Source organism: Excalfactoria chinensis, chromosome 14 (genome assembly GCF_039878825.1).
Source record: "Excalfactoria chinensis isolate bCotChi1 chromosome 14, bCotChi1.hap2, whole genome shotgun sequence".
In the NCBI taxonomy this organism is placed as follows: Eukaryota; Metazoa; Chordata; class Aves; order Galliformes; family Phasianidae; genus Excalfactoria; species Excalfactoria chinensis.
The window spans coordinates 10,837,740-10,847,635 of record NC_092838.1 but is presented as its reverse complement, the minus strand read 5'-3'; positions in this window follow the sequence as shown (position 1 = coordinate 10,847,635).

The window sequence follows — 9,896 nt, the reverse complement described above, 5'->3', positions numbered from 1 at the left end:
CAACGGATGATTTCCAGAAGGGATTCCATGCCATGGACTGAAGCCTCTTTTTAGACTTGTTGTGATTTGATGTTTCCTGATATAACGTGTAGGATGTAATGGGAGCCTGAAAGGGGATGTGTGCTGGGGAAAGGTCCTAAAGGATTAGAAGCCAAGAAAATGTTCAGTGCTGAGAAGGCTCTGGACCAAGCTGAGCTTCTGCAGCCACGTGAACGTGAAGTAACTGCTTACATCATGGAGCTTCTTCTGAGCAAGAGAGACCCAAAATTGCTTCATTCTTGTTTTATTTTCCTCTATGAGTGCTTCTACTTTCAGCCCTCTACTACACGTTATGGGACAGGCTGGCAGAAGCACATGGTGCCCAACAAACGCTTTGATGATGAAGAGCAGCATTAATCAGCTTTCCCTCTTGTGCATTTTTGTGTTGTTGTTTCTTTCCAATGAAGTTGTAAATCTGTGCCGAGGAACAACCATTGACTTTCAAGGAGTGAGGAATATCCCCACATGTTTGACCTGCCGCAGGGAGTCCTGCACAGTTTCATGCCATGAAATATAGTTTCCAACAGAACAACATTCCCAAAACCAGCTGGGACCTGCATTACAGATCAGCACACTTTGCAGCAGCTTATTGCTCTTGGCCCCTCATTTTCCCTAGGAGCCCACTCCTCCCCAGCAGCAGCTCAGATTTGTGTTGGAGCCAAGAGCTGAATCCCTGAAGGCTTTGCTTCATTTAATATTCCTCTTCCCCGTCTTCATTATTTTTCATTCATAGGCTAACCAGCACCTGAGATGCTCAGTGCTTTTCCTAACTTTCCTTTGGCTAGATAAACTTTCACATTGAACATTTTCATCCCTCCCCCCTCTCATTCTGGAGAACCACCGTATAGTTCTGTGTTCTTAAAAAAGACAGAAAACAGAGAGGAAATCACAAATGCATTTTGCTGAGCGGAGATCAGCGGCCTGACATAAAGGATTGAACATACTGTTCCACAGATATCCCTGCACCTAACAAAATAGGCCAAGCTTGTTCTGTCTGTAGCTCCATCAGTGAAGAACAAGACCAAGGGGCTGCAGGGAAGGCCACGTGCTGACGTTCTGTTTCATCGAGTCCCAGAACATTGAATGTGCTCTTGATATGCAAGAGTAGTCTGAAATCTGCAATCAGCTCCACGAGTGTAATTGAATCTGAGTCAGGAGAAGTGACACCTGCATGATGAAGAAGGGCGTTCATTATGCTCTGTTCAGGTCTGTACCATCCTGCTTGTTTGGATGGAGTTCAGCATGTACTATCTCAAGCAGGGAGATCACACAATCATGCTCCACACATTTTCTATATATACTTCTACTACGTGCCGGCCATTTCAATGCCATGCTGACGACTGCATGAGCACATATCATGCTATCTAAATATCTGCTCTGTACATATGCATCAGCTTGCAGATGCATGTTGGTCTTATGAACATGAATGGGCCAAAATGTGTGTGACAACCTTCATGCCAGGCTCACTTTCCTTCACGTGTCTGCACTACTGATAGATCCCTGCTCTCCTGGAGGCATCAGTGTCGTTTAAGACCAATCCTCTGTCATTGCAGGAGGCCCATGATACAGCTTTGATGTCTGCAAGGGTCTGTGATGTTGGGCATTACACATGTGCTCCCTCCATAGCCAAAGGTTTGTACAGAGCAAGAGCTTTGTACAGAAGATGAAATTCTCAAAGACAATCCTTGGAGAGAGAAGGAGAGGCCGTGTCCATCACCACTGCCTTAAGGGAAACAGGAAAGGGGAAAACACCTGGATGATCTTCTCATGCTGTCACCAGGAGTGGCCCTTTTGGAGATGGTGCAACGAAGAGTTTTTCAGACAAAACCACTGGTTCAGCATAGAGGTTCAATGTCTTGGCCACACCACTGTGTGTCCCCGGGGATGCTGGGCTCAGTGTTTAGCAGGGATTGGGGTCCATGTGCTGAAGACTTCATGTCCCTTGAGATGCACCACAGGGCTCCTTGGCAGGGTTCTCCTGCAGGAGGAGCTCATTTTGATGTTTAGCCTTCAGGGAACCTGGCAGTCCCCACAATCAGCCCTTAGTGAGGGCACCCAGGTGCCCTTGACAGGTGGCTTAAGTGGAGAAAGCAGCACATCTTGGCTGGGAGCCCGATGAAAAAGCAGCTTTGGCAGGTAGCCCCTGTGCAAGGCAAGCGCTTTGCAGCACTGTGTGAGGGGAGGGAAGCACGGTATGGAGACAGGTAGGAGGGACTGACCTGCTGCAGGCCCTTGCACTCAAGGTTGGATCTTCATGTTCTCTTCCTACATCAGATGGAAAACATCTGCCATTTCTCCATATTTTGAGGAACTCTTACCAAAATCCCTTCCATGTGATGTATTGGTATATATACGTATACCTAAAATCAGCTACTGAAAGCAAGAGGGAAAGACACTGTGAAAATCAGCTGTGTCCTCCAGGGACCAAGTTGCAAAATATGTATCCAATAAAGTTTTTCTGATGATACCCATAAATACAGAACTGAAGTGCTGGCCCTGATGTCTTCTCTTGTGCCATTCCACCAGAACTGTGTTGCTCACATCCTGAGTCATCCCCAAGGAGAGCAATAGATGTTACACACTTGAAACGGTTTAATTTCTAACTGGCCCAAGCAACAGTTCATCCCTCCTTCATCAGGCAAGAGGAAGATGGAGAATTTTAATATCTTCTGTCTAGATCATGGGACCTCTGAGTCCCTCGCCTTATTCAATGCAGCCGGTGCATTTTGCCAGTTCCATGCAACAAATTACAGGTACCAGAGAAGCTGGGCTCTCAAATTGCACTGCAAGGAGATAAGACTGATGTATAAACATTTTACTCTCCTGGCTGGAGGACTATGGAGATTTCCATTTTCATCTGTGGCAGAGAGAGACCCTGTTTAGCTCTTAAGTTTCTAACGAGGAATTCAAACGGCTTTATTTCCAGAGGCAGAATAGACGTATAGGCAGATGCATTCAGTGAGCATCCAGCACTCCACTTGCCCTGGAAGACCTGAGGTTGCCACATCCCTTCCTCTTTGTGGGGGTCAGCCTATGTGTTCTGTTCTAACTGCAGTGGGAAGCTCCCAGGCTCTGCTGTCCCCTCGGAGCCAGCTCTCCCAGCACACAGAGAAGGGCTGCTCCCAGCAGCTGCCCTCACTGCTCATCGATGCCTCAGGCACAAATTGCCCTGGGCATGAGATGAGTGTCTTACAGGAGGATTCTGGAACAGATCCAGGCACCTCTACGGTAGAGTCGAAAAGCAAGAAAAATCTATAGGAGAGCCTCCTGCTGTGAGGTGACTTTGCTTTGAGCATAAACAAGAAATACATTTGCAGAGCGTGTGGAATCCAGAAGCACACAGGAAACAAAATGTGGAAATCAGATGGCTGAATTACTGACTCATTAGAGGCCAGTAGGGACTGTGGTAATACAAACTGTATTATACTGTCAATTTGTATTGTACATTTGGAACAACGAGGATCATGTTGGTTTGAAATTAAGAACAACCTGGAGGGGGCAAATAAGCTGCCAGCGTAGCACATGGCCTAGAGAGAGGGAATTTGTACTCGGAGTTAATCAATACTCATATGCGTCTTCTAATTGAGTCAAGCCAGCTTTCCTCTGGGATGTGACAGTGACAGCTGAACTCCTCTTCCCGTCTGATGGATTTGATTGCACCACAGCTGTAAATAGACAGTGCACCAAAAAATGGCTTTGCTTATCCTCGGTGCCTGGGCACCAGTCTGGCTTGGTCCAGAGCAGAGATCTAAGATAGTCCTTTGAAAACTTAGTGCCAGAGGCATTGAGCAGTTGGTTGGTTACAGTGGCCCAGTGCCTGGGGATCTGTAACCAGTGTGTTCATTGTTTTTAGTCTGGTGTCCTTGCTGGTGTGACTGGTTTGAGCACTTGCTGGATTCATGGATGGTGAGGGCCAGGGGCTTTCATCCATCACATACTGGAGGCAGGCCGTGAGCCCACTGCTCCAGATCCTGGCATCTCCTGGCTTGTATTCCTCCCTCCATCCTGCTGTGGCTGGAGGCACAGTGCAGCCGAGATGAAAGCCTTTCTTTTCCCCCTTCAAACTGCTGCTTATGTTGTCGCCTCAAGCTCCTCACTTGGGTCGTACTGGGGGATGAGTGAAAACCCCATTCATATTTCACATCATGCGCACATAAATTGGTGCTTTATATCATGGGGACTTTCTAAGGAAGCATCAATTTGATCTCCTAATCTCATTACGAACCTGTTTTCCCCCCTTCCTTTTCCCTTTTTGCCATAGATAAGATTCCTTTCATTTTTTTCAGGACATGAATCCATTGCTTGAGGTTTCTCAAATCTCTGCTGTGGGACACTGTGAAATCTTCTCCCGGAGGCAAGAAAGGAAAAGTGGTACATGGAGGGAACTGTGACTCATGCAGGAATTGAAGTGGTGAAGCAGAAGCCGCTATTACGAAGACTCAGAGGTGTTCAAAGACCTACTGGTGGAAAGGCAAAAGCTTGGGCTTTTCAGCCTTGAAAGGCTCCTGCATATGGGGGCTGGGTGAGGGTCGTGCTCTGCTGAGCTCCCTTCTTGCTGCTCAGTCCTTCCCTCTGCCTCCAGCAGCAATGTGGCGGAGCTGAGAGCTGAAGGCAGCGTATTTAAGCCCAATCAATGGGCGGCCTGTTAAAGCTTGAAATGGTGCAGCCTCCTTCCCTGTAACAGAAACTTTAAGGACTTCTTCTTTTCCCTGGAGATGCTGAATCTGAATGAAGGAAAGTGAAGAGAAAATGTGCCTGTTTTTTCCATTCCAATGAATGAGCTGAAGGAGGCACCTAGGAGTCTTTCATCATAGAAAACTCCTTGTTTTGATGGAGCCTGAATGGATTTTTCAGAAGACTTTTTGAATGCCTCTCCCCGCTCTACTGGAAACAGCTATGTTTTGAAGCTGGTGCCTTGCCACGTCTGTTTATGTTCAATATTGCCTTCAAAAATAGCATCCCTTTAATCTTTCTCTAGTTACTCAGAGCAGTATTAATACATCGGGCGATGAGCTGGCCTGGCTTCTCCTATGCTAGGGAATGGGCTTCGGGGGAGCACAGCCATCTCCTCTCCCTAAAGACAGGTGAAGCTCCTGAGCTCCTCCTGCAATTTAAACCCGTGACATCTTGTCCTGCCTGCTGCAGCCATGGAGAACAGGCTGTTCCTTTCCTCCTGAAGGTTATCTTTTAAAGGCCTTAAGGACTTAGCGGTTAAGCTGGGGGAGAGACAAGGCTAACACCCCTCCTCTGCTATTTCTCAGGGTAAACAAGGCAAGAGACCATTCCTTCAGTGATGCAGAGCTTCCCAGACACACCATATCACAACAGCAGCATTGCCCCACATCTGCTGCTGCCCCAGGTCTTTTCTGGAGGAAAGGCCGCTACTCGAGCCCCATCTGAGCACTCTGTGCCTCCCACTGAAGTGCAGCACCCTGCTGTTATCCCCAGTTGAATTTTCACCTCCTCCAACGGGGCTGTTTCCCATTTCATCCAACTTGTCTGTATTATTTTGAATTCCAGCCCTGTCTCCAATGTGTCCTTGCCATCCCTCCCTGATCACTCTTGTCTGCATGCATAATCAACCTCCTCCTTCATCTGTCACCCCTGTCTTTAGTGCAAACACACAACAGAGCAGGAGCTGGGAGGACGTGCTGCCCACTCATCCATCTGATCCATGGGGACAGGAGCCCCACGGGGACCTTCCAGGGGTCACAGCTGTTTTGCTGAGTGCCTTTTAACTGAGGAGCCCCAAAAGGAAGGTACAGAGCTCATAAGGCCAGAATGGTGGTTGCAGTGCAGCTCCCATCACTGCAGGTGGCTGAGGAGGTGACAAGGTGTGTGGATGGTCCTTTATGGAGCGGATGGAATCTTAGAATGGCTTAGGCTGGAAGGGATCTTAAAGGCCATCCAGTTCCAACCCCTGTCCAGTTCCATCAAGTCCCATCTCCTCCTTGTTGGCTGCAGGATGATCAAGATGCCTGGTCACATCTTGATCTTGAGAACTCCATTATCAGAGGTCATTGATTTTCCTCCAAAGTATCCTTAACTCAGGGAGCGCTGCAGTGTTATCTCTCCCAGTGCCAAATTCTCCTTAATGAGGTTTATCCAGCTTTTCCAGCATGGCTTAATATTGTCCATCTGGGCTGGCCAGAAAGGATCCTTTATGTTGCTAACATAATTAATAGCAATAAGCTGGCCATGGTGTGCAGTGATAATAATATCGGTGCTGTGATGCCCCATAGACAGAGCCTGGGATTTAGAGCAAGTTTTGTTCTGTGTGCAGCGTTAGCAATTTCCCCAGCTCCCTTCCTGAACAGTTTCTCTATTTCACTTCCTATGCTGGAATTATGCCTCCTGCTGTTTACATTAAAAATGCATTATACATGTGTTGAAAACACTGAGTTCCATGTTGCTGGCAAGGAAGGAAGCTGTTACGTTTAAGAAGTGCTCTCTTATATTATTATCACTTTTGTTTAATTCAGTAGGATTATTTCCTCTAATTCCAAAGCTGGGAACAGACTCCTGTAAATATTCTTCCCACTAGCCAATTTCTTTATCATCCAAACCCACGTCTAAGCTGACGTGCTTATGAACTGCCACATCATCCCGTTAAAATGCTGATTTCCCTCTGTTCGCTTTCTCCTGTGCATTGGATCAAAAATATAAAAGGGAAAGGTAATGTCATTTAAAAAGAGCTCTAAGGGGCTTGCTGAAGCACGGCGGAGCAAGGATTTGTGCCAGCAACAGAGCAGTGCCAGGCTGGGAGGTGCTGAGCTGTCTTAACTTCCCCCAAAGAACCACATGACCTTGGGAGATACGGGACTGAGCATCTCTGCACCTGTGGACACTGGAGGATCAAATGCACCGTCCCGTCCTCGGCTCTATTTGTAAGAATGGAAGGGATTATCTGTAGGACTCACTGCTGTCGTGTGCAAGCTGAGGTGGCAGGGCTGCATCTCTCAGACCCAGAGCTTTAACTACGTGGACACCTTTATTGTCAATGATGTAACTCGGTTTGGGTAAACTGGAGGCCTAAAATGAAAAGTGGTAAAAGGGGGGCACAGCACAGTGGGCCAGAAATGATGAGTGGAGATTGGAATCAGAGTGTCAGAAGCAAATGAGGTGTGAGAGGAGCAGCAACAGGGAAGGGAAAAGGGAAAGGGAAAGAGAAGAGAAAGGAAAGAGGAGAGGTGATGTGCTGCTCAGTAGCACCTCTTGCAGACCCTGGAGCTGTTTGTGGAACACAGCAGAGGGGAGGTCACTGGGGCAGCACAGCCAGTGTGGGGCACAGCAGTAAGGAATCAGGGTGGGACAGTGCAGTGAGGAGCTATGGACCAAAGGTTAAGGAAATTATATTTGTGGAAGAAGCAAGGAGAGCTTCAGGCTGTGGTGTAAAGTTGTAAGCAGCACTGCCTAAAGGAAGGAAAGAAATAGTTTTCTTTAATTAACGACTGACAAAGCTGTGCCTGGTGGGCATGAGCTGGAGGAAGAAAGAATTGATTTCCATGGGCAAGGATCACTCTTTAGGATGAAGACTGGTGGGGAGCTGCAATAAGACCGGGCAGCAGGTGGCTGGGTGTGCTCTGCTCTGCAGTGCAGGCGGATCATGGGGGTCGTGGGTGTTGTCTGTGGTTGTTCCTACAATGAGATGGAGGCTGAGTGTTGGGCTGCAGAGCTCAGGGGACAGGCAGCAGCTGTTGTAAGGCAGCTGGCAGCAGTGCACTGGCAGGGCTGTGTTCTGTGCAGGTGAGCTGTGAGAGGAATGCTGAACATCCTGAATATCCCAAAGATCCCAAAGACACCAAATATCCAGAATTTCAGAGCCTGTCCCTTCCTCCTGGGGCAGAAACAGGGTGCAGGGTGACTCTCATGGCTTAGACCTCTGGTGCTCTCCCCTGCGCAGCATGTCCAACAGCACAGAGGCAATTATAGCCCAGCATGGGCTGCCCATGGCCCCTCCACCCTCAGGAATGCAATAACACATCGGCTAGATCTCCTTAAGCATTCACCAAGCCAGTGCTCTATACTAGAGGGAAATAACCTTGTGCTGAGCAGTTCAATTGTCTGGTGCTAATATAACAGGAGAAAGCCTATTAAATGTTATGCTGGAAGGCTCCTTCGGGTCCACAATAGCTTCTCCCTCTTTTTTTTTCTGTTGTTTTCCTTTCTTCCTTCTTCTTCTTTAGTTTTTTTCTCCTTTCTTCCCCCCTTTGCTTCCTTCCTTTTCCCCTTCCCTACAGACCAGAAATGAACAACAGAGGTGAACTGAAGGCAGAGAAAACAACGTGCCACAGCTGGCAGCATCACCCATGGCCATGTGCCCTCTCAGTGCTGGGTCAGACCCACATTTCTCTCCCAGCTCTCTCTGCACACTGCACATTCACTACAGCTCTGCTCACATCTCCCTCAGAAAACTCCCTTACCAAACACCTGAGGAGTCCCTCCTCCACTATGCACTAATTTCTTCAGCTTCTTGCTGTAGGAACCTCTGCAGTGGGGCTGCTACTGAATCACCTCCCACACCCCATGGGTGGGACCTACAAAGACAACGATGTTCCACCCACTCCGTACATTGGCCAAGGCAACACCTGGTCCAGCAGTGGCTGTTCCCTCACCCTGTTGAAGCTTTCTGGCTCTGAGCACTCGCTGTTAATTGAGGAGCAGAAAGGGAGCAGCCTGGGTGAAAACCCAGAGGAGCAGCACCACACTGACATTGTTCATTCCCCGCTGAGCTGCACAGAGGCAGGTTTAATACAGTGAGATGAGGGACTTGCCCTGCTGAGCAAAGCCAGCAGAATAGCTGGGCACTGAGATAGATACCGGTGCAGTCAGTGCTGGAGCAATGGGATAGATCACTCCATAAGGTGGTGACCTTACGTAGAGTGGCTTTTTAAAGAGGTGATTGCTTAAATGAACCAATCTTGTGAAGGTCCCTAAGCATCTACAGGTCTTTGTACATCTTTTAGGGCAGAAAGAGATACCTATTGACCCTCTGCAATTAGTACCCCTGGCTTAATTGTCTTTACCATTCTCCAGGGCTCCTGTGAGATGAACAGCTCCATCTGCTGACCCATGGCAAAGGCAACTCTTCCTGCGAGGTGATCACATGAGGGAAGAGAAGCCGCAGAGAGGCGGACATGGGCTGAGCTCCACACTCTCATTGCAGCTCCTGCAAGGGATGATGGAGCCCTGGTGCTGCTGCAGCCCCTGTGGGATGCTCGTCCCCCGTTCCTCCCCACTCAGCCCTTCCACCCCTGCTGCTTGCATAACCACATTCTTCACATCTCAGTGACTTGCTCAGGGTCTGGGCAGGCTCACGTGAGCTGAGCTGCATTCACTGCTGGCGCCTTGAGGGGAAGCAGGGACATCCATGCATGTAAAGGCATCAGCTCTGGAGTGAGACCTCCTCCTGACCCACTAAGCATTGGCACGGGTGAGCAGAGAAACCACTCCCGACACGCTCTGCCAACCCAGCGTTCTGAAAGGGATCCATCCAGAGACCTTAAAGATCCAACAGCTGGGCTCTGACTTCAAATAAACCATCCCCCTGACATCAAGGGTGTGATGAGGGCACTGTGATGGCCGAACCCCAGGTGCTGTCTCTGTCTCCCTGCAGGTATGTGCCCTTGGCAGGGGGGGTGAACATGTCCTGGGAGCAGAGTTATATGGCTGGAGGAGGCAGAGGGCTGCTGCTGCTGCTGTTACCTCTAGGTGCAAGAGGAGCCCCAAGTGCTGCACATGGCTCCTGTCCCTCCTGGCCACCCTTGCAGAGCACCAGGACAGGCAGTGTTCATGGGGGATGTTCATGCACTGCTCCCCTTGAGGACTGAGCTAACCAGCCACTGGATGTCATTATT